The 26,386-nt window shown below is 40.6% G+C and overlaps 1 long non-coding RNA gene across 1 annotated transcript in view; it reads right to left on the bottom strand.

Annotated features, from left to right (window-relative positions):
• Window positions 1-1,144: 1,144 nt before the first annotated feature.
• LOC144379183 (uncharacterized) overlaps window positions 1,145-26,386 on the bottom strand; it is a 39,568-nt gene continuing 14,326 nt past the window's right edge. Inside the window, exons 2-3 of the long non-coding RNA XR_013441555.1 lie at window positions 5,535-5,812; window positions 1,145-2,634 (exon numbers count right to left, since the gene is read on the bottom strand). This is a non-coding gene — a long non-coding RNA (uncharacterized LOC144379183). The remainder of the gene's footprint in view (window positions 2,635-5,534; window positions 5,813-26,386) is intronic.

Below are 26,386 nucleotides of genomic sequence, written 5' to 3'. Positions count from 1 at the left end.
AACCACCTTATAATAAAATCCAGCATCTATTTATGGGGAAAAAATCTTCCATTTATACCAAACTTGGCTTTAAAACAAATCAGTTGCAAACAATCATCAAAAACCTTAATGTCAGACTAATACAAGAAATTCATTCTTAAAAAATGAATAAGCGAGGATGCTGTTTCTTAAAATTAAGAATAAACAAGGATGCCCAGTATTATCACAATTATTTAGTATAAACAATAACTACAATGAAATGTATATTCTGGCCTCTAACCCAAGGTAATGACAAAAATTATCTCCAATCCTTGCACTGACCCATGAAGGTGCCTGTATTTCCCGTTTAGTGGACACCTTCACAGGGACATGACTTGGAGAAAGTCACTCAGACGTGAACAGTAGAGCTGGGATTGAACTGGTCTAAGTCCGCTACTTTTGACCACTTGTCATTGATTTCCTTGTTCTGGGTATTCTACCTGATTCAATAAAACAAAACAAAGAAGGGGCACCTGGGTGGCTCAGTCAGTCGTGCATCCAACTCTCGGTTTCAGCTCAGGTTATGCTCTCAGGCTTGTGGGATCCAGCCCCACATCGGGCTCCTCACTCAGCAGGGAGTCTGCTTGAGAGTCTCTCTCTCCCTCTCCCTCTGCCCCTCCCCAATGTTCTCTCTCTCTCAAATCAATTATTAATTAATTTAAAAAAAGACAAAACAAGAAAGAAGCAAACATGGAAAAACAGGAGACCAAATTAGTGCAACTTGTAGGTCATGAGACCTGTGAAGCCGAAGGGAGCCTATTGGAAATTAGTAATGAAATAAGGTGATCAGACACAAGTAAATGTGAAAAATCTCAGTGCTGGTATCAAAAAATATGATGGAAAAGACTCTTTTTATAACAGCAACAAAAAATATAAAGGACCTAGGAATGCACATTCATAAATGTAGAGGACCTATATGGTAAATCTGTCATTTGTTGATGGGGAAAACTCTAAAAGACCTGGATAAATGAAGAGATAGGTCTCGAATTAAAACAAAATATTGGAAGGATATTAATTCTTCCCATATAACTTGACAGAATAAATCTAAACTCATTTACAGAAACAAATAGAGAAAAATTAAAAAACAAAGTACAGTAAGTTGTCGTTTGTATAAATGACATTAAAATGTATTTTCAGTTTTAATAATTAATAAAGCATTACAATGGTACAGCAACTGATGAATACATAAAGAGATCGTGCTAAAAATAGACTCAAGACATGTACAAATATTTTTCACATGATAAGTGTTTTCCAATAAGTAACATGAATTAAAGCATTAAGCATAATAGAAAGACAAATGTCTACCATTATTTTATTTATTCAGGTATAATTGACATACAACATTGTATTAGTTCCAGATGGACAACATAATTATTTGATAGATGCATGTATTGCAAAATGATCCCTCCAATAAGTGTAGTTACCATCCATCACCACATAGTTATAGATCTTTTCTTGTGATGAGAACTTTTAAGATCTGCTCTTATAGCAACTTTAAAATATACAATACAGTGTTATTAACCATGGTCACTATACTGTACATTACATCTCCATGAATTACTTATTTTATAACTGGAAGTTGGCACCTTTTGACCACTGAAGGGTTAGATTTTAAATAAACATGCTGGCTGATACTGGGGTTTTAGGTGAAGTCTCCTGGGTTATATACATCAATGCTGATAAAGCAAATTTCTCAAGCACAGAACTATGCAGTGTCCACAGATATTCATAATACTAACCCTGAAGCAAGATGCTGAATTGTTTCTGAATCACCAAGGCAAGATTAAATTATGTACTATAATTTGTGTTCCCTGTGTTTTAATATATTTAAATTCTTTAGAAACTGACCAGTGATGAAGACTAGCTGGTAACTTCAGCCACTGGCCTCGCTTCTGTGCTTCTTTCCTTGTTCCATCCTCTACTGTCCTGTTAGAGTTCGAATAAAATCTACTCTTCAAAAAGAATTATTATATTCCTGATTAATCAGATAATTTCTCTCCCTCAGCCTGGCTTGGAAGAAGATTCTTCCCTGCTTAGATATGAGTGATGAAATCTGGATACTTATTTCCAGAACTATAGATCTCATGTTGCAGAGTATATTTTCATGAAGGAATTTAATCTTATTTCAAAAGACATATGGGTGGCATGTTTTTTTATGACTTTGGTAAATTGCACCTGACAAAGTAATGAAGGTATCTAGCCTGAGCCCTTAGAGAAAGTGAGTGGAGTGAGGGGGGTGGGGAGCAGTCCTACAGAGTCTGACACCCAGTCACCTCCAGGTGCCAGTGCAACCTCTGACACCGAGGTGTGGATTCTTGGGACTTCGTTTCCGAAGAAGCAACTTGATGGAGAAGAGGGAGGTCTCCCAAGCACTGAGCAGCTCATGAAGGTCAAGCATGCGTCACACAGAGTCCTAGTGACCAAAGGAGATGTCCTGGACAAAATATGCTGCTGCTGGCGGTGACTCACTTCTAGAAAAGCTGCAGAATTACTGAAAGTACATTCTGTTTGAGGGTGCCCATTCCATCCTAAGTGCTCTCTTGGGTATAGCTGCCTTTATTGTCTTCTAATACCAAACCAGTGATACTTCAGTTGTCAAAACAAGTAATAGTCAACCTAAGAGGGATGTAACCAGAAATGTAAAGCAGCGTCAAATTTTCTTCTGGTAACAAATCAGAATTATCAAAGGGCACCCATTATATTCTCAATTATGGTTTTTTTTTTGTTCTTTTTGTTTTGTTTTGTTTTGTTTTTTGCAAAATACTGTATAAGGAGTGCATGGATACTGTGAAAAGGAAAGTATTTCAAACAATATCTGGAATGACCTCCTGGGCACTGCAGAATTTTTAGAGTTCCTAACTCAACTTAATCCAGCAGGCAGATACTATAGCATTTCAGGATATGGTCACATGCATATTTTAAATTATGTCATCTAGATGGATGAGATATAAAACACTACTTATGCTTTCTTATTCAACAAATGAGGATAAAAGAAAGAGAAAAAAGAAAGGGAAAGGAAGGAAAGGAGGAAGGAAGGAAGAAGGGAAAAATAAGAGAAATGAAGAAAAACAAACAAATAAATAAAACAAGAAGCAAGGAAAAGTGACCAGAAGGAGAAGGATCAACAGGAGGAAGGATGGGACTAGCCCATGCCAAGCTCTGCACTAGCAGAGGCCACTGACACAGAGATCAAGAGGATCAGCCCCTGGCCTGATGGAGCCCACACTCTTAAAGATGTGACAGTAATTGTAATACATTGTGCTAATACCAAAAGTAGGGGGTTAAAAATAGACTTGATATAAATACATATTTAATTTTAATTATGAAAATTATTTTAATAGCAAACATATACTATAATAAATCAATTTTTGTTGATGATTATCTAAAATAAAAGGAAATTTGGGCGCCTGGGTGGCTCAGTTGGTTAAGCGACTGCCTTCGGCCCAGGTCATGATCCTGGAGTCCTGGGATCGAGTCCCGCATCGGGCTCCCTGCTTAGCAGGGAGTCTGCTTCTCCCTCTCCCGCCCCCCTGTCTTGTGCTCTCTCTCTCTCTCAAATAAATAAATTAAAAAAAAAATCTTAAAAGGAAATTTAAAAGTCTTGGATTTTTATCTTTTAAGGAAGAGATCATTTTTTAAATGTGAAATAAGAATTTTACCCTCTAATATCTTCAAAAGCAAATGAGGAGAGAAGAAAGACATGAATTTTTTTAAAAAATGGATATAACTTCATACACATGTATCATGAGTTTTTAAAGAACATCTTGGAAAAACATAACAACTATCTCAAGAATTATACCATTTTTGGTAAAAACTCTATGTATTATTGACAAAAGCATAACTATAGGAAATTACTACTTTTGTAATTCAAATGAAAAATAAAAACTAACACCAAAAAGAAAATTAATTCATTAGCTGGAGGCAATATTATAGAGAAAATGCAGGAGTCAATGAAGAGTCAATGAATTATGCCTTTGATACATACCACACAAAAACACAATAATCCTTAGGAAATATTTATCTAGAGAAAAACATTTCAAAACTAAATTTGATTACAAATCACTATCAGTAAAAAGAAAAAAGGAGATACTGATGTTGTATGAAATCAGATTTCATACATTCCTATGTTTTAAATATGAATTAGATAACAAGACATATGTTTTACTATACTTATTTTTAAAACTTGGATAAATTTGGTATGAATTCCATGCAGGATCACAGACTTGTTGACTAGGCATAGTTAATAATCTATTATGGAACTGAAAAAACTCCTAGAAACAGAAATCTACTTTTTGTATGCTGACCTTAATATGATTAATTTCCACTTCTCTGAAATGTCCAACTAGCAAAGGTGTAACCAACAGTTATTAACAAATAGTTAAGGTAACTCCAGCTTTTGATCTTGACCTGGACTCATCAAATAAAGCTCAAGTTAAGTTATACAACAAAGGTGTGAACATTTTTACTGAGTAGCATTGCCTTTTAGCATGCTGAATCCAATAGCACATTAAAAGGATTATACATCATGCAAGGATTATACAAAGTAGGATTTATCCCAGCAATACAAGGACAGTTCAATATAAGAAAATCAGTCATGTAATACACCACATTGGTAAAATGAAGAAAACAACACACACCCACATGATCATCTCAATAGACACAGAAAAAGCATTTGATAAAATTCAACACGACTTCTTCATTTAAAAATACTCAGCAAACTAGGAATGGAGGAGAACATCTTTAACATGATAGAGGGTAATTGAAAAACTCACAGCTAGCATCCCATTTGTTAGTGAAAGACCAAATCTTTCCCTCTAAAATCAGGAACAAAAAGGATGCCCACTTTCACAATGCTATGCCAGGTAGTACTGGATGTCCTAGCCAGCGCAATCAGGCAAGAAAAAGAAATAAAAGGCATTCAAATTAGAAAGAAAGAGGTAAAACTATATCTGTTTGCAGATGACATGATTCTAAATATGGAAAATCCTATAGAATCCACATAAAAAACAAACTAATTATTAGAGCAAATAAAGAAATCCAGCAAAGTTGCAGGGTACAAGGTCAACACAAAAAAATCAGCTGTGTTTTTATACACCAGCATTAAATAATCTGAAAGGAAATTAAGAAAGCAATTCCATTTACAATAGAGTTCAAAAGAATAAAATATTTGGAAAGAAATTGAACCAAGGAAATAAAATAATTGGACACTGAAACTATAAAACATTGCTGAAAGAAATCAAAGAAGACTTCAATGAATGGAAAGACATCCCACGTTCATGGACTAGAACACTCAATATTATGAATATGGCAAGTGATCTATGGATTTGGGCAATCCCTCTCCAAATTCTAATGACCTTTTTTTGCAGAAATGGAAAAGGTGATTCTGAAATTCATATGAAATTTTAAGGAACCCCCAAATAGCCAAAACCATCTTGAAAAAGAAAAACAAGGTAGGAGGACTCACACTTCCTAATTTTAAAACTTATTACAAAGCATTCGTGAATTCACCCACTCACCAGAATTTACTTGTAACCTGAAGTCCACATGTCCGCACTTGCTGCAGGGCTACTTGAAGATAAGCACAGAGAAGCAAGAAGTCTGAGCTGCTTGAGGCCCATGTTCAAAGCTGAGATCAAGGCTGCCCTCTGCCTTCTTGTTTCAGCTCCTGTCATGGAACAGTGTACTATTTACAGCTCATGTAGTGTCAAATCTCTGCCCTTTTTTTGTGTTTTTCTTGGAGATTTTGCTGTTTAAATGGCCCCTAAGAACAGTGCTGAAGTGCTGTCCAGTGTTCCTGAGAGCAAGAACAGAAAGTTCATGGTAAAATAGCCCTCACATACAGATTCTAGCAGCTCTATCATGAGCATCTATGTCTTGTCTTCATTAATTGTTAGTTTTACTCTTCATTTTTATCAAGGTTATTCAGGCACAAAGGCAACATTATTTTCCCTTTCAGCTCACACCACTGCACAGTGATTCCACATCTCTGTATCACAAGTCTGAATGTATACTTTTGAAATTTTAAGATTAGGCATGTTCTATTGCATTCCCACTGGCCCCATTTCCAACTCCAGACTCCAACATGAACTCCCCATCTTCCTCAAATACCTACCTCGTACTTCAGGCCAAATCACTATTTAGTATTCACATTTTTGTGACTGCAAATTCAATTGACGTAAGACATACAATAAACTATGGATCTGTTTTTTAAAAGAAGATTTGGTTGTTTCTAGAGTTAATTATTGCCCATCTCTTTGTCTTTTAGCTCTAGCTTCCACAGATGATTTCCTCAACAATACTTTCCAGCTCTTTTACTGAGTTAACGTTTTATATATTATGTTATATATAATTATATGTTATGTTATATATATACATATAAACATACAAATACACATAAATTTTATATGTGTTATATATATTATATATGTATTACATATATATATGTATGCTTATCTAAGGGTTCACTGTTGTCCTCTGAATGATTCTGTGTAATGCTTGTTCTCACTGGGGGCTCTGATACCATCCCTAACCTCCCTGAAGATGGTATTGATTATTTTGTTTTCTTCTGCTTGCAAAGTCTTCAAATTCGTGTATTTGCTTGTTGTCTATTTGTTCTCTATCTTTCCTGGTAATATGCCTGGTAATCACTGTTTTTCTTTCATAGTTAAGAGACTATGTATTAAACATAGACCAAGTATTAAACATAGAACACCCCATTCCATGCCACTCATCATCCCTGCAGTGGACCCAACCTAACCCCGTTCAGAGGTTGAGCTTGGATTTTGTTCCAGTTGCTAAAGGGCTCTGAGTTCTAGGAATGTTGTTTCTCTCTGGGCATCTCTAAGGCTAGCTAGGGGAACATACACCTGCTTACTTTCATCCTCCTTGGGAGTGAAGGTGCCTGAAAGATAAGCAGCCTGTCATTAAACCTGATGCAACGACTTCCACCAAGGCCACCTGTCCAGGTAAAGCTGCATCAGTGTTCCACCCAGTATAATGTGACGTAGCCTGCAGCCTCTCTTGCTAAAGAGGGAAAATTTACAAGTTTAACCTCTGTAAAGAGAATGGGTGTAGTGGGAGAGGGATGGGAACATGATGGCATTAAACATCTCAGAGAAGGCTGGCACCTCCAGGAATGGGAGAGCTGGACTTTGCCTACACTTCCAAGTCCTGGGCACTCACACCAGCCTGCCCAGAGAGCCCAGACAGCACCTGCAGGAAGATGCTGCCAACAGGAAGATTTAGATGCTTGGCCTGCTTCAGGGGAAAAAAAAAAAGAAATGGCTTAATTTTACATAAAACTTAACATGCACAAAGAACACAAAGACATGAGGGGTTTTGGAATAACGGTCTGGAGGTGTATTCTAAGTGTGGATCAGGCAGCAAAATCGTGTTATCTGGTGATCATTTTGACTCAGGATTGGCAATAAACACTTTTGCCTTTCTTTCGGTTAGAGTCAATGGAGGGATGTCAGCTCTGAAGTACAAAAGTGCTGGCATTTAGCAGAGCCAGCTGAGAGCCACAGATTGTGTATCCAAAGCAATTATATTTTTAAACATGTTCAAAGTTATTTTTAACCTTTTATAGTCCTTTCTGGTTTTCACTGTTCAGAGACTATTTTAAACCTTTTCTTATTAAATTTGGAAATGTAGACAAGGACAATTACTGCAAATTGTGAATGAAAGAGAAAGGGGCCACCCCCACAAGAAGAGAAGTCTGTGGGCTGAGAAGAGGGAGGGCACACCTGAGGGGCAGGTTCCATGGACATACCCTACCCACCAGCATCTCCTCAGACAGGGACCCTCTGCATGTGGCTGGATGTCTCACCTTTGCTGTGACCCCTTGGTGTCCTGTCTCCACATTGACTCAGGCACAGGCAACCCCTTTATTTTCACCCACAGTGGGTGTACCAGGGTGAAATGTGCCCAACAGAGCTTTGGGTGTTGTATGCTCATCTTTCTTTCTTGCCCTGCAAACTGCCTGCCCGTCAGCTTGTCCCCTGGCACCTTTTTCTGTGCATCTTGGCTCTCCGGGCACCACTGAGTACCTCTGTGCGCCCCTGTCCTCCAGGCAACACTGTGTGCCTCTGTGCACCCCTGCAATGGGGGTTCCTGGCTGCATTCAGGATGCTCCAGTCAGCTCCCTGGAGCCTCCTCACCACTGATGCATGTATAGTTCACTCCCTATTTAATGACAGGAAGAGGCATCTTTTTCAGGCATCTTTTTCAGGACATTCTTTACAAGCATGTGGTCCTGATGCATCTCCTTTCCCTTTGCATTTTTCAGTCCTGGGCTTATAGCTCAGTCCTCGCCCTGTGTCCCTCTCTGAAGGAAAATGCCCTTCCCCAGGTATGCAGTCTCTCTTCCTTGACCTTGCTTTCATTCTTCCTCTGCTTCTTCTCAATCTAAAGAGAGATGTGGTGGACTTGGACCACAATGGAATGAAGGAGGGGCAGTGGGCAGATTCATGGGAGAGGGGATGAGGCAGAACAAAGGTGTCCCCCCAGTTTACTGGAGACAGAGGGTTCACCAGTTAATGGAGAGTGGGATCAAAACTAGTAGTTCAGAGGTGTCTGGAAAAATGACTATGTTGCGTTAATTTAGAAGAACAATTTAGAGATTTGACAGGTTCTGTTGAGGAATTTTTTACTTTAAAGAATAAGAATCACACAAAAAAATATATTTGAATCTCCTTCAGAAGAGGACATCAAATATGAACTCCCATTTTGTGTGTGTGTGTATTTTTGTGTCTAAGCATGGAATAGATTTCTTTTTTCTTTTTTTATTGTTGTTTTTGAGGGTTTTTTAAATTGAGGTAAAATTTTCATACAGTCAAATTCACAGATCTTAAGGGTACATTTTTAAAAGACTTTATTTTTAGAACAGTTTTAGGTTCACAGAAAAACTGGGAGGGAGGCCTAGAGGGTTCTCATTCACCCCATGCCCCCCGCCATGCACAGCCTCCCCCATAGTCAACACCCCCACCAGAAGACACATCTGTTACCAAGGATGAACCCATGCAGAGACATCAACATCACCCAGAGTCTAGAGTTTCCATTACGGTTCAGACGTGGTGTTGTTCATTCTGTGGGTTTGCACAAACATATAGTGATGTGTATCCAACACTATGGCATTGTAGAATATTTTACTGCTCTAAGAATGTTCTGTGTTCCACCTATTCATTCCTCTCACTGCACTCGACCCCTGGCAACCACTGGCTGTTGTTTTGTTTTCACAGTTTTGCTAGGGGTGCAAACTTGATATTTTGATAAATACACAGTCACAAACCACCATGCCAGTGCATTATTTTCCCAATTCTGATGCAACAAGTTACCAGACTTGGTGGCTAAACCAGTGCACATTTATTTTCTCATAGACCGGCAGTCAGAAATCCAAAATGAGCTTCACTGGGCCAGAGTCAAGGTGTTGGCAGGGCCTTGCTCCCTCCAAAGGCCCTGAGGCAGAGTCTGTTTCCCTGCCTTTCCCAGCTTCTGGAGGCTGTCCTCATCTGTAGCTCATGGCCCTGCCTCCCACAACATTTCTCCCCTTCCTCTAGGACCTCGTCTGCTACTCTTCTGTCTTCAGACCTCCCTCTGCCCACCTCTTGTAGGACACACTGATCCAGAATGGTCTCCATATTTCAAGATCACCAACTTGATCACATCTGCAAAGTCCCCCTTCCATATAAAATAACACACACAGGCCCAGGGATTGGGACTTGGATATCTTTGGGGGCCACCATTTCAACGCACCACACCAGTCAAGATATAAAAACATTTCTATTGTGCAGAAAGTTGTATCATTCCTACAGGGATGGACACTAACCCCCACAGGAAACCACTGTTCTGGTTTCTATCAACAGGGATTGTCCATTCTTACCCTTTCTTGTGAAGGGAGTAAGGCAACACACACTCTCCTGTGCATGTGTCCTTTAGCCAACATAGGGTTCTAGGACTTACCTATGCTGCTGTGTGAATCACTGTCATTCCTTCTTTATTGCTGAGTAGTAGCTACAGTATGATTGTATCATATTTTTTAAAATCTATTTTCCTACTAGTGGGTATTTGGATTGCTTATAGCCTTTGGGGTCATGAGAGAAGCTCCTACAGACATTCTTGAGCAAGCCTTTTTGTGGACAGACTTTTTTCATACATCTTGTGTAAATACCAGAGTGGTACCACTAAGTCATATTGCAGGTATATTTTTACCTTATAAGAACCTGCCAAAAGTTTTCCAAAGTGATCAAGCCATTTCTCACTCCCTTGGCAACATATGAAAGTTTAGTTGCTCCCCAACCACTACCTCCATATTTGGTTAATTTTTTTATTTTAGCAGGGTGCCTGGGTGGCTCAGTCAGTTAAGTGTCTGCCTTCAGCTCAGGTCATGATCCCAGGGTCCTAGGATGGAACCCTGAGTCGGGCTCCCCGCTCAGCAGGAAGCCTGCTTCTCTCTCTCCCACTCCCCCTACTTGTGTTCCCTCTCTCGCTGTGTCTCTCTCTGTCAAATATATAAATAAAATCTTTAAAAAAATAAATTTTTGATTTTAGCAAATTGTAATGTCACATTCTGATATTAATTTACATTCCCTGATATCTAACATTTTTTAGCACCTTTGCATGTTTCTACTGTGTATATGTATATCTTCTTTAGTAGAACGTCAGCATGAGTCATTGAATCATCTTTATTTGGTTATCTATTTTTTATTGATTCATTTGAGTTTATATATTGTTTATAAGTCTACTGTCAGATATATGTATTATGAATATCTTTTCCCATTCTATGACTTGCCTTTTTATTTTCTTAATAATATGTTTTAAACATTTTAAAATTTTGATGCAGTCTGATTTTCCAATTTGTTCTTTATGGGTTAGTGCTTGTTTTTTTCTCTTTAAGAAATCTTTGCCTATGAAAAGGTTGCAGAATATTCTCCCATGTTTTCTTCAAGGGTAACTTTAGTTTTTATCTGGTATATGAACCATAATTTATTTATATGCATAATGAGAGGTAGGGATAGAAGTGATTAGTTATTTCCATGTGTTTATTCTGTTGTTCCAACATCATTTTTAAAGAACACCCTTTTCCATTTAGTTTCTTTAGAAATTTGTCAAAAATCAATTTATCATCTACGTGGGTGTCTATTTCTGAGCCATCTACCTGTTGTTGCACTGATGTAATTGTTCATACCACACTGTCTTTATTACTGTGGATTTTTACTAAGTCTTGCAATTAGGTAAGATGACTCCTCCTCTTTCTTCTTCATAATCAAAAGTATTTGAGCTCTTCCAGTCCCTTTGCATTTCCATATAAATTTTAGGATTAAATTATAAATTTTTATAAAAGCCGCCTGTTAGTATTTTGGTTGGAGTGTGTTGAATCTAAATAATAATTTTTGGGTATTTGAATTCTTAACAAAATGAATCTCTAAATTAATGACAGTAGTATTTGCCTCCATTTATTTAAATACTTGTTAATTTCCTGACAATTCTTTCCAACTTTTATGAAATATGCTTCTGAATATTTTATATTCCATCTTAATTCTATTATAAATTAAGTTTTATTTCATTTTCCACTTACTTGATGCTAGTATATAGAATTAAATATACAATTAATTTTTATACTTATTTTGTATTTTATGGCCTTGCTAAATTCACTTACTATTTCTAGTAGTTATTTTGTATATCCCTTAGAATTATTTGCATAAAAATTGTGCCATATGTAAATAAAGACAGTTTTCTTTCTTCTTTTCCAATTCATATGCCTTTTTATTTCTTTTTCTTATTTGATTGCACTGGCTAGCTACTCTGATGCAATGTTGAATTTAAGTGGTCAGAAAGAACATCCTTGCCTTGCTCATGACTTTAGGGGAGAAGCCTTCAATATTTTACCATTAAGTGATCTGTAGGTTTTTCATAGATGCCCTTTGTCAGATTGAAGAAGTTCCTTTTTTATTTTTTTGTTTGCATTTGCTAAAAATATTTTTTATCACAAATAGATGTTTAATTTTGTCAAATATTTTTCTGCATTTATTAAAATTATCATACAGTTTTTTCCTTTATTTTGTTAATATGTTGTTTTATATTGATGGATTTTTCAAATGTTAAATTAACCTTTGGATTTCTGGAATATATCCTTCTTGGCAATGTTATACTATCCTTTTATTTTATCATGTTTTGGTATCAGGGCTGTGTGGGCTGTGTAAATAAAATCAGTGGGAAAGAATTCCTTCATCTCCTATTTTTGTAATTTTTGTAATATTATTTCTTCCATCATTCTAGAAGTCACCATTTGGGCTCAAATTTATCTCTGTGGTAAGGTTTTTTAATAATCTTCAATACAAAAGTTCACATTTTAAATTAGACATATGGCTATTTAAATTTTCTATTTATTTTTGTGTCAATTTTGGTAAGTCTGTCGAAGTTATCAAATTTATTGGAATTCATCTAAGTTATCAAATTTATTGGAATAACTTTGTTTATAATATTCCCTTATACTCATTCTAAACTGTATAAAAATTGCAGTGATATTGCCTCTTACATTCTAATATTTTCTGTTTTTGTTCTTTTTCTTGATTAGTCTCACTACAGATTTATCCATTTTATTATTCTTTATAAAGAACCAACTTACAGTATTTTATCTTTATTGTTTGTCTTTTTCTACTTTACTTATTTCAGTTCTTTATTAATTTCTTTCATCCTATTTATTTGGTTTTAGTTTACTTCCCTTTTTCTAGTTTCTCATGTGGAAACACAGGGAGAGTTTAAACTATTGTCCTTTTCTAATATCATCATTAGAAGCATCATTAAATTTCCCTCTAAATGCTATTATTGTAGTCATTTTCATAAAGTTAAAATATTTTCCAATTTTCCTAGTGTCTTCATCTCTTACCCCTGAATTATTTAGAAGTTTATTGATTAATTTTTAAGCATTTGAAGACTTTTCTATTTTTTTTTTTGTAGTTGATTTTTCATTTGATTCTGTTTTGATCAGAGAACAGAAACTGTAAGGTTTCAGACTTTCAAAGAGTACTGAGATTTATTTTATGACCTAGCATATGGTCTATCTTGGTGAATATTTCAGCTGCCCTTGAAAAGGATGTCTACTCCCTGGTTGTTGTGTGGAGTGTTCTATAAAAGTAAATTGAAAAAAAAAGGTAAATTGAATCAGGTTAGTTGATAGCATTGTTCAAATTTTCCATATCCTCACTGGATTTTTTTTAAATTTTTTTAAAAGATTTTTATTTATTTGACAGATAGACAGAAGAGCACAAGCAGAGGGAATGGCAGAGGGAGAGGGAGAAGCAGGCTCTGCACTGAGCAGGGAACCTGATACGGGACTCGATCCCAGGACCCTGAGATCATGACCTGAGCTGAAGGCAGATGCTTAACCATCTGAGCCACCCAGGCGCCCTCCTCACTGGATTTTTTTTCTAGTTGTTCTATCACTTACCAAGAAAGGGGTGTTGAAAATCACCAGCTGTGATTTTAGAGTTGTCTATTTCTCCCTTTCATTCTATCAGTTTTCTTTTCATGCATTTTGAGGCTCTTTTGAAATATTTAGATACCTCCACATAATGATAATTATGGCTTTCTGAAAAACTGACCATTTTATTATTGTAAAATGTTCCTCTTTATCTCTGGTAACCATCTTGTCTTTAAGTCTACATTGTCTGGTAGGTAACCACATCAGCTTTCCTATATTCATTGCATGGTATATCTTTTTCCGTCTTTTTACTTTCCACTTATTTTTTATATTTAAAATCTCAGGCAGCCCATAGAAAGTCTTATTTTCTATTTAGTCTATTTAGACAATCTCTGCATTTTAATTGGAATATTTGGCCCATTTACATTTAATGTAATTACTAATATGGTTAGATTCACATCTTGGAACCCTAAGTCTGTCATGTTAATGATGCTAAGCAATCCTGTTAAATGAAAAACTAGAGAAGAGCTAAAGAACTTCAGCTTAACATCAGCTAGCCCTTGGCCACCAGTAGACCTGTCATCTGTCCACAGATGAATGACAGCCCTTCAGACATCAGTTGAACTACCTCAGACCAGAAGAACCACCCAGTAACCCACAGAATAGTGAGCTAAAGAAAATGGCTATTGTTTTAACTAATAAGTTTTGAGGCCATTTGTTACACAGCCAAAACTAATTGATATACTATCTCACTGACCACTGTTCACTTAATTGGCTGCTCTAATCATACATTCGTCTCATCATCCCATTTCTAAGTTAGTCCATTTGTCTCTTTGCTTGACACCTTTATCATGTTATATATCTATAGAAAATCTGTTAAGCCCACTTCTGGCAAAACAAAACAAAAGAGAACAAACAAACAAAAAACAAAACTTCTGCTAAATTTTATTCACTGAATTATTTCATTTGAATATGTTCAACTTCTAAGATCTCTTCTCACCTTCAAAAAATGACATGTTTTCTCAGGTCATCCCAAATCACCCACCTAAACTTTCATTTTAATCATTAGGAGCCCTACTTTTAAAATACATTTACCCATTCTTGACTTCTCCCCCCTTCTTTCAAAAATAAATATCTCCAATAATCCATCAGTTATAGTACCTTCTCTAAGCAGCCAAAAATATCACCAATGTTTGTTTTTTGAATGCTAATATTGAATCAGTATATAGATAGAGATTATAATGTCCCTGAAAAAAATTCATGGTGCTGAAAATCAAAATATATAGGAATATCTGTATATTTAAATATGGTGGTCCTAAGGTTGCTTTAGCAGAGAATAAAACCATAGGAGGAAAAGAGTGAGACCCATCAAAAACATTATTGGTCATTAATCCACAAATATCTTAAATGTAACAAGTTTTTGTATATATCTCATGGGCACACCATCATCAATATGTATCACTGATGAAAAAAAATAACCCTGAAGCTCACTTCCATCATATAGCTGAGTCAGGATATGAATCCAAACTTTGCCACAGCCTGTGAGGGGGGCACTAAATTGTGGTCATGTTACTGATACCTGTAGGAATTCCCATGCCCTTACTTATTACTGTATGGAACAAGAAGATTTTACACATAAATACTTTTAACACTTCATGTATAAATAAAAGAGAAATGAAAAATCCAATTAGGTAACCTTTTGGAGCCCTGAATTATTTTCTAATATAAAAATCAGGGTTCCTAACAAACAACCCAGGAGACTAGAATATTAGGTACTGCTTTTGGCTAAACTCTGTTTTCATGCCCTCACATTCTCAAAGCACAATGTTTTATTTATGGGAACTCTATATAAAACTTGGAAAATTGAACAAAAACAAACAGATATGATTTGTCTTTTGAGTCATGAGAGTTCAAAACTTACCAGTTCAACAATGTGTTCACAGGACCCTCTAAAACAACATCAGGGTAGACAGAGCCAAGGTGGGCAACACATGCCATTGTCACTCCTCACCTGAGCCATAGAATTGTTGTCTTGGACCTGACATAGTTAGAAACTCCAAGTTCCAATTTCAGCAGGAGGCATCCCAAGGGTGTGGAAAACAAGATTTCTGGCTTCTAGGTCCTGAATCCATAAACAATGAAACTCAGAACATCTGGAAACATTGAGTTGTGTGTTGCAAGACAGAGGTGGAGGAGTTGATGGAGGCCTATGAGCAACCTCTGCCAGCCAGCTTGGCTCTAGGAATAACTCTGTGCCCCATCCATCTCCTGCTCATGAGAGCTGTTGGGCATAACCACAAAACTCTAGGGCTTAAGCCAGAGTTAGCAACCAAAGATTGTTTCCCATATTTACCTTCATAGATTCTGTTCTGAAGGTTCTATTATTTATGTAGCCCTGGAAAGTCTGGGGACATGCACACAAGGACTGAAGGTAGTCACAATTTCCCTTAGATAAGTAGAGTCAGTTTACACCATTTTTAGAGTCTTGTGCTAGGAACAAAAGGCCAAGCTGCAGAACTCTTGGAGAGCGTGAGAACTCATGGTTAGGCAACAACTAATACCACAAAGAAAACAAAAGCTTAATCTAAAGCGAAAGAGTCTCCCAGTGGCACACTCTCCTCTAAGCTGAGCTGTCAGGATTCCCACGTGCTCTCTCCCACTCCCTCACTCACGTGGCTCACCCTTCTCTGAACACCTCTCTCTTCCTCCATTTCCTTTTAAGATGTAGAACGACAGGTGACATAATAGACAAATGTGGACTCTGGGAAATGCAGAGGAGAGAAACAAAAACACTTCATCCTTCACACAAATCCCCACAAAGTTCTCAAGTCAGGCGCCTTTTTCATACTGCACTGCACTCCTGGCTCAAGACTAGAAACAGCGTACTGCGCTAGCCCCAGAACCACAGCAAGACGCAAGAGCTCTGAAGGTCAGGCCAGTCTGCTCCTACCCCCACCAAAAACTCTGAATATCCCTGGGACTCTAAAAAAACCCTAGTTCAAAATGAATAGACTAGAGGTTTTAAGGTTCCCTTATTGCTCCAAAGGCTTCTCTTCTCAAATGCTGTTGCTTATACCCTGCCTTGGGGCATGGCAGGAGCCTGGGAGGAACCAGAGCCTGGCACCCCGTGGTAAGACAGAGGTCTGACTGCCTTTTCCATCCAAACAATTCAGTGCAGCTTCATAACTGAAAGAGCTATGAGATGCCTTCACTGTCACCAGAACACTCAACCGAGAAACTGCCTTAGAGGCTCTTCCATGAAGCACTGACCGTTTGTTGAAAAGAACCTGAGAATTCTAGCTGAAACTCACGGAACCAGCCCACAAGGCCCCTGGTGCTATGATCTGAAAAAGCAAAGGCCCACAGTGGCCAGTGACAAAACATCAGGGGATCCTGATGAGGTGTCCAATGTGGGGAACTCTGAGTGCATCCCCTGGGGGCCAGTGGAAGTGCCAGGTGACAGGCAGGCTTGGCCCAGAGGAGACAGCTGAATGTTCTCTTCCATAACACATCAAGCTGATTCTTCATGGTCCCACAGCCAGAGACACATCTTCCCAGGGCTGATAATCCCCTTCAAAACAGGCTCCTAAAGCAATTCCCTCCACCTTGAGATTCTCATCCTTTTCCCCCATATCCCAAAGTAGCCACATGTTACTCTTCTTTGCTTCTTGGGATCCAAAACTCAAACATCGGATGCTAAACTCTTATTCTTTTCTATGCTGTGGCTCAGGACCCAGAGCATTCTGGATCAACCACAACTCTGTATGGGCCAGTTCAGCTTTCTAAGATGGTGTTGACAAGAGTCAATTCTCCAACGGGCTACTACCTCCCCCCAGATCGGCTGGATGTGGATCCCAGTGTGCAGCTGCCTGCTCCCGCAGGGGAACAGCGGTGTGATGGAACTGTTTCCCCCTTTTAAAGGGACACCTTTTATAGTAATCTTATTATTTCAGATCCAAAGTCAATCTATTGTAGTATCTAAAAATTAATACTATTTTAGATGCTTAATATATTTTTAAATTTTTTGGAAGCAGTTTTTTGCCTTATTGAGAAACACCACTCTGAGTTCTGTTGAAAAAGGGGATAAATCACCACTAATTGCCCTCCTTCTATCAGACACTATGTAAATCATGTTTCATTTATGAGCTAGCACATGCTCACAATAACCCTATGTGTTAGGGGGTGTCACTGCTGTTTTATAGATGAGGAAACTGGGAACTTAAAACTTGCTCAAGGTCGCACAGCCAGAGTCCTGACCAGGCTCCTCTAGGACACTGACCCCACACCCTCACCTCGCCATCCCCAGCCTCGCTCCCTCCTCTGTCCCCAGTGAGCATGTACTTCACGCCCTTATGTTCATGGCCTCTTTGACCTGGAGACATAAACCCCTCAGAAATGAGTAGGGAGATAAGTGACCCCACACATCACAGCTGCCCTTTTCTCTGGACTTTCCTGGGGTCGGGACATGTATGAATATTTCCAACTCATACATGTAGAGGTCAAGAATTGCCCATGTTGTTCATTAGCAGCAAAGCTAGGACTTTCCACCATGCATCTCTGTGATCATGGACAAACCTAGTCATACTACTTCCACACAAAAGAAGTTCTGACATCCTGCACATGAAGGAGAACACACTCTCCTTTGGAAATGATGTAAGTATTTGCATGTATTACTAGCATGAAGCTTCTATAAAACAACTTTTATTTTATCTGTTTAAAAATTGTATATGGGGGCGCCTGGGTGGCTCAGTCGTTAAGCGTCTGCCTTCGGCTCGGGTCATGATCCTTGGGTCCTGGGATCGAGCCCCGCATCGGGCTCTCTGCTCCGCGGGAAGCCTGCTTCTCCCTCTCCCACTCCCCCTGCTTGTGTTCCCTCTCTCGCTGTGTCTCCCTCTGTCAAATAAATAAATAAAATCTTTAAAAATAAATAAATAAAAATAAAAATTGTATATGAATATAAGATGTTCTACTGAAAGTATCCATTATATAACCCATGATATCCCTCACCTAAAGCTTCAGCGACAGGCGATTCCAGGTGTACATGAGTCCTATAAGCTCCAGAGGCTGTGTCCCTGAGGTGAATCCCTCAGCCTCTATGGGGGTCCCCAAGCCCAGCACCAAGCACAAGGTTGGTGAGATTGGATTGCATCCACAGAGGCTGGGAGCTGCTGTGTGCACTGCAGAATTCTCCCTGTGTTATCTCCATAAAGTGAAGAAACATCTGAAATTCGCTGTCAGAGAGACATGGAGAGACGATCCCAAGCATATGGAAGAGGTTCAGAGTTTTGCTCTTCCAGACCTCCTGCTCTGGCCTTTCTCAGCACCGTGTGTGGTTCCTCACCTGAACTTCAATAGTAGGAGCCACATGTTTAACGGTCTCAGTGGCTGGATCTCACCTCATCTGTAGCCTGAGAATCTAACTATAAAAGCTGGTGGATTCTGACATTTTAAACATGGAAATTTCACACCAGATTTACTTTTGAGAAAGGTGTGTCCAAAAATAGTCCCAAATGATCAGCATTCACCAGTTGGAACCTATAAACAAGCAGATGGTTCACTTCACACTGCAGACAGGGCCCATAGGTACGCTGAGTGTGGCTCTTGGTGGCCAAAGCATGAATCCCAGTGTGAAGCCCCACCTAGGAAAACAGCCAGGGATGAACAAAGGGAGACAGGAGGCACAGTCGTTCGTGTCACTGAATGAAGTCCAAAGACGACTGCTTGTCCCTGCCCAGACCCACAGGACAAAGGACGTCTGAGCAGAGAAACAGGAAATTGAAACAATCATATTCTACTTCCGTTGTCTTTCTTTTATATATTCTATAAATGGCAAAAGAGAAAGCTGCCCAAGTTTATAGAAAAGGGGGATTCTTATTGCTATTACTCAAGAGTCTGTAGAAAAGTCTTTTTCTTACTTTTATTTTTAAAAAAATGAACCAAACTTTTAAAAAATGCCCATGGTATGGAATTCACACGATACCACATGTGGTAAGAACTCCTCACCCCCCATCCACTGGCACCCAGCCCCATGTCCCCAAAGCAGCCCAAGTACTGTGTCCCGCATCTTCCTGCTAGTCTGCTCGTGGGCCCCCAAATCCAGTAGCAGCCGCACCCTCAGTACTATGCCCTGGCCTGAATAATGGGAATCAGGATTTCCCACCTGGATTCTACTTTTTAAAAATTTAAACATTTTATTACTCTGAGATCTCTCCTTCACTTCGAGGTGGAGAATTTCTGAAACAGACGGAGTGGGCAACCTTGCCAGCCTTTGGTTAGATGCTCAGTGTCCCTGGAGAACAGTCCAAGTCCAATCTAAAACAAAATCCCAGACTTTAATCACTCTTTCATAACTAGCTCGTTCTGTATTGATTGCATGTGTCCAAAAGGAGAGTAAGTATGAAGAGCCTGAATTATGCTGGGTCAAATCAAGAGACGCTGTGTCAGGGCATCGGGCGGGGCTGGCCTTTCTCCAACCTCTCTGCAAACACAGTGTGGGCTGTTTATATCCTGGTGCTTTTTCTGTCACTTACTAAGCCACCATGGGGCAGATGAAAAATTCTACTAGCTGCGATGCATAAGTAATTTGACCAGATGCCAAGCAAGTGGCCATGGCCCTCCACACAGAATGATGGTGGAATTTTGCCTTTATTTGGGTACCAGACGAGTTAAGAAAAAGGAACAAGCAAGATGAATGGAGGCTGAAAATATCTTTCTTGATGAAAAGCTCAAATTTCTTTTTGAATTTTGCATTTGGTGGCTAAGGATGTTATCCTCCCATTTTTGTGCCAGAAAAGAAAGCCCTGTAGTCGTGCAGCGCCTGGTCCCTGTCCTGAACACATCAACCCATGTCTTGGTGCAATGCCCTGGTCCGCGTACCTGAACACAATCAACCGACGTCTTCTGTTATGAACAGGAGGCTTGCATGACACAAGACTCGTCTAACCAGCATGGGTCAGACATGGACATATGAGAGTGCCAGGCACGGGGCCACCCCACCCTTACTATCGTCCACCTGCATTCGCACTGATCTCCCCTGGGGCCAGCAAACCCCCCCGAGTGTGCCTAACAGGACCCTGCAACCTGGAAGGTCGGGGAGGGCCCGTCCTGCATTACACCCGCTCCCGGAAGCAGGCTCCTTCTCCTGGCTGACAGCAGATTCTACAGTATCTGGTTCTATTCTTCTCTGAAAACAATATAAAACTTAGGTTTCTTAGCCCTTTTCTCCTCAGATTATCGCTCTTGCAGCCATGACTTAGATTCCAACCTGGGGGCTTATCTCTTCTAAAACAAAGCTGACAAGTTGCAAAGCAGTAGGAAACTTGAATCTTAGAGGATAAAAAGCCAAAAAGAATTTTTTTCATAAAGATAAGAAAACGTTTTGTCAGAATGACAGAGACGAGTTCCCCTGCGCTGCCCCGGGTTCAGGTGCCCATCCGACACGGTTCGCTGCAGCCCGACTCAGTGAACATTCTGGGGCGGCTCTCAGCCCCGCACACGGGACGGAGGCCGAGCAGAGGTGCCTCGGGATGCTGTGTGTCGCCCTGTCGGGTCAGGGAGCAGAGGTGGCGCAGGCCCAGCACCCCCCGCACAGGCCCCTCTCACCTTCCCACGTGCACACCCAGGCCTGGATGTCCCCACCGGACAGGCAGGGGTCCGGATTGACCGTCGGAACGGCCCCCGGGGCCCCTACAGCAGGGCTGACAGCAACAGACCCGCTTCTGTTCCATCACAGAAAAGAGGTCAATAAACTAAAGCCTCGAACCCTCCCCTCTTGTGCGGGCTGACAGGTCTGACTACAACAGAAGGTCATTTAGTTGAAAAGTGAAAAATGCCATTTACATGAGTGAGTGGTGAGTCATCAGCCTGCACTGTTGAATGGGTCCTAAGAGATGTTCCAATTTCACTTTCTTGAGAGGCACAGAGGCCAAAGAGGGCAAGCCGCTGGTCAGGGTCAGAAACTAATTAGTGGCCCTGGAACCCACACCTGGGCCTGAGTGTGGCGACCCCTGCCCCCGTGGCTGCCCGCACCTGAGACCAGCCAGCTCTGAAAACATGGACCTTGTCTCTCCCTTCACGCTCCGGCTCCATCCCACCACACTTAAGAGATGTGCTCAGCTGAACGCATTCACTGTTCGCTATTCTTCCAATCTTTTCAGACCCGAGATGGGTGGTTCAAGAACATCCAGGGCGCCTGGGTGGCTCAGTTGGTTAGGTGTCCAACTCTTGATTTTGGCTCAGGTCATGATCTCAGGGTCCTGGGATTAAGCCCAGTCTCAGGCTCTGCCCTGGGCATGGAGTCTGCTTGAGATTCTCTCTCTCCCTCTGCCCCTCCCACCCTGTTCTTGATCTCTGTCTCTGTCTCTCTTTCAAAAAAAAAAAAAACATCCAGGCTTTCCTCAGCCAATCTGGATTTAAGTTTCCTATGATACTCTCAGACTAGGGTGAGTGGTAAAGGGACCTATTCCTTGAGCACTAACCATTTGCACTCTATAAATATCTGCTCAGCAATGAGCCAAAAATCCATTTGAACTCTATTAGGTAATATTGAAAGTATAAGCCATAATCTAGATGCTCAGCATTCATTCAGTGTTGGTGCAGGGTACATTGTCTGGTCCCCTGTGACAAATATAAAAATTGGGGCATATAGCATCTTTTGCATAAGCACTTGCTGGTAGTCCCAGTCTTCCTCTTCAAATACTAACTGCTGTTTTGATTAATTAGGCCAATTTGAATAACCTTTCTGTGATAACCATCATGACTCTATTTAAATAGCCATATTTATTAAATCAAGATAGCACTTTCAATATCACCTATGTAAGTGGTTTTGATTTGAAAAGAATTAAAAGTCTAAAAATTTTCATTTTTGGTGGTTAAACGGAGGAAAGGTATTTATTGATTCAATCACTCAGAAACATTTATGGAGTGTCTCCTATGTTCAAATATTCAGCTAAACATGGAGTAGTCTATAGAAAACAAAACAGATATGTTCTTGCTCTTAACATGCTCACAGTCTAGAATGAAAAACCGGCAGGCTCTCATCCGATGTTTTCACCAAGCAACCCCAAGCTGTGGGGACTTGCCTGAGGATACACATGCGCACGGCTGAACCGAAACACTCTGTCCTTTGTAAGCCCACCTACAGCTGCAGGTGAGGTGTGCTGAGCCAGAAACATGTACAGAGAGGTGCTCTGATGTTTTTGACCTGCCCCAGCACACCCCAAAGAGTTGCCCCACTCTTCAGGGATTACTGACCTGGGAAGCAGAGCTCCTACCGTCTCAGTGAGTCCAGCGGGAGCGGGAGGGCATCATCTTCTGCCATGTGGATGGCGACACCAACACAGGATGCCTGGGGCAGACACTTACAATAAAGTTCACTACTGGGGGCACTGGATGACCTTAGTTTTACGTGCAAAAATAACTATTTGTCCTTCTTTCTCCTCCCCTCAATTCAAAGACAATCTTTTCATAAAACACAAGAGGAAAAATTAAGCAAATTTAAACAAATGCACTTAGGAATAAAAGCTGAAAACTGAAACCAAAGTGACATCCTGGGGCAGCATTAGCAGCCAAAGTATCAGAGAAGGGGCAGAAGTGGCCAGGGCATCCTGCTCCTGCAAGGCCGGGCTCCCAGGTTGCAGACTAGCCCCTCACTGTGTTTTCAGTCCGACGAACAGACACGTGCCACCAAAGCTGGGAATATGTGTGGCCTTCTCCAGCCAGCAGACCACGCCTCTGGACACCCCTCAGGGTGAGCAGAGAAGTTGAGGGAGAAGCAGGGTCCAGCCTGGCTACAGCCGAGTGAAATCACAGCCGGAAGGCTCGCTCCCCTGAACCCGGTGACAGAGGAGGTAGGGGGTCACTCAGGGCTCCTGCCCAGATGAACAGAAACGCGCTGTCTTCCTCCTCCTGACCGTGGGCCTCAGCATTACTTTGTAATCTTTCTGTTTGCTCCAAACTCATTTAAGTGGTGGATCGTTAGTTATTTTTGAATCTCATGAAAGGCTACTTTCAGTAAAAACTCTCCTAGGACCAGCACAGGCTCAAACAGCCGGCTGGCTGACAAACCCCATACTGAATATGGCCTGAATGTATGTTCTTTCCACCAGAATTCAATTCCAGATGTTTTACAAGCACAAACGATCTGTGTTGTCCTCTGGTCAGAAACGTGACGCAGCTGCCGGTGTGGACGCCAGAGCCACGGGACGTCCGTGAGCTGACTTAGCGCAAATCGTCTCCACACAAAAACTCACTTCCAGATCCAGGGGCGACACAGCAGGACCGTGTGTCGCATCCGCTCTCCGAGAAATCTTCCTCGACAAAGTCACTGCATATCGTGTCATTCGGTATTCTCAAGCGCTAAAGCTCCTCTTAGACTCATGGGGTCCAGTTTCGGTTCTGTCACTGGCTTCTTAATGCATCGTGGAGGACGTTAAGGCTCAGGACTGGATTTCCGTGTCTCTGAGTGCGGATAATCACAACACTTACCGCATGGAGCTGTATGGGAGACCCCGTGACCCCATCAAATTGCACACACCCCTCCGTTTCTGTGCTCACAGCATTTCATCATCTGACACATTATTTTATTTACCTGTTTATCACCATTCTCCTCTCACTAGCATGCGAGCTCCATTGATTCACTGCTATATTTCCAGCCCCCAGAACAGGGCACTCAATAAATGTCTGTTGAATGAAGAAGCGTCTGTCTCTAGCTTAGAGCGGCTGCTGGCTTGCAGTCCACACCTGTGAGTGTTCGCGACCATGGAACAACAGTGGGGTTCAGCCCCTAACGGGGCCAGGGAACCAGGCCTCTTCTGCTGAGAGGTCCCTTCTTGCACCCATTAGACCCAGGCCTATGTAATCGTTGTCTAGCTGCACACTTTGTATTCATTCTCTGAATCTAGGCACACGTCCGGCATCAGTCACAGAGCCAGACTGGCTTAGTGGAAGCCCAGGTTCCCTCCACGGCAGCTTTGTCCTCTGTTCAGGGCTGTCAGCTGAAGGCAGCCAAACGGAGGTAGGCTTCAGGATGGAGCTGACACCTCCACTTGCTGCTCTTGCTCCCCTGCATGCCTCATCCCTTTCCTTGATAGAAGAGCCACCGGGCCATTCTGCACAGGAACCGTGCACTGCTGCAGGCCGTGGACGAGGCAGGAGAGGCTAAAGGGGAATCTCTCTGCTCAGACCTTCAGTCGGCCCCTGTCCAAGCCCATTTATCTGACACTAATGGTTTTCAGAGCACATTTTCATAAGTTCCAATGTTCTGTGTAAAAGGCATTCAATAAATACTTGTTAACAGCTTTACATTAAAAAATACCATTCTTTGTTCCTGTTTACAAACAAGAGAAGAGACTGTAATTAGTTGAAGCAGAAAAGTAACTCATCAAAATGTATAAAATTGTAGAAGTACCTCCAAGACAGCCAGACTCAGGCTGTAAGCTGTGCATTAAGCAGGCTCCTTTAAAAGGTAACGCTGCCACCTACAAGCAGGAAGTGTCTCACCTGCCCTCCCCAGGTGGGTCTTCGGGGTCTTACTGACATGCAGGAGACAGAGGGAGGGGTTCCAAGAGGCCCCACAACAGCAAGCAGTAAAGATCTGCCGCAGGAATCTAAAATTACATCCAGTTAAATCTTTCCCACTTTGCAGAGATCATGAGCCACATCGTACTATTGAAACGCTTTCAACACCTCAATCACTGCTTTCTTACAAGGAAACTAGTTCTCTAGTAGAATTTCATCCATATTCACAGCCAGAAATGCATCATCAAATACCCAGCCACCAGCCATAATATTACATGTGTGTTAGGGAAAGCTAAGAAAAAAATCATCCCAATAAAATTATAGTAACTATTTGTTACTAAGTTATGGCAAAAGGTATCCCTTTCCCAACAAGACTGGCCATTCCCTCAGCAGAATTGAAGGAAATAAAGCTGAACCGTTTGGGGGGTTAGAACTTCGATAAAAATGTAAAGAATTTTTAAAAAATATCTTTTTGGAGGCGTATTTACTTTCTTGTTTGTAATAACTTGAGGTCGTTAATAACTATGAGCACTGAATTAAAAGTATGCAAGCACAGAGGCTAAGCAATCAGTGTGGCCATGCAGCACCGAGAACTCAGGAAGGCAGTCACTTGAGAATACAGAGGTCATAGTTTACACATGCAGTCCTTAGTATAGTCATGCAACTCATTGTCTAGGTAGAGATTTTACGTCACAGGCTCGAGAGTTCCACACTTGAACTGACACTGTAACTGCTGATGTGTACCTAGCAGATCAGTTCTTAAGACTAACACTGCCCATTTCTGATCCACTTTAAGAAAAGCATTCCACTCTCTCATTTTGGGGAAGGAGGCTAACATTTTTGTTGAGAACAAATTGCTTTCTGTAACTACCGACTATCTGCAATAAACTGGGAAGTACAGCAATGCCTCATGCCTAGACCGGTGAGTACCATCATGTTCCCCCAGGGAACCACTTCACTTCGTCAAACCCATGGAATTACATCAAGACAACTATTAGCTTAAAGTAATTAATGCACTTTTCATTTTATTATTTTGAAATTTTTATGGAATTATTTAAGGAGACGTTTTAGCCTCTAGTAGAGGAAAATCTTTTACATCAGATAGACATATTCTTCAATTAAATGGTCAATCTCATTCAACATGGATTTCCAATCAGACTCTGAGTGACTGCCTGCCAAGGAAAAATACTGATCTCTGCATAAGCAAGAAGCTTTCAGTAGAAACCCTTAGGCAAAATAAAGGAGCTGTTTTATTTAAAAATGTACAAAAGATTCAGGAGTTTATACTAGAGAGAGCAACAGAGAGAGAGCCAGAGACAGAGAGCAAGAGAGCTGTATCTGCCTCTCAGTTTATATGAAATGTGTCAAAACAATCAGGGACTTTCCAAACTATTTAGGAGGCAAGAGGAGCAGGAAGGAGAATCCTGATTA

This window comes from Halichoerus grypus, chromosome 10, assembly GCF_964656455.1.
Source record: "Halichoerus grypus chromosome 10, mHalGry1.hap1.1, whole genome shotgun sequence".
Lineage (NCBI taxonomy): Eukaryota > Metazoa > Chordata > Mammalia > Carnivora > Phocidae > Halichoerus > Halichoerus grypus.
The sequence above is the reverse complement of the archived record's forward strand: the minus strand, read 5'-3'. Positions and strand labels throughout refer to the sequence as shown.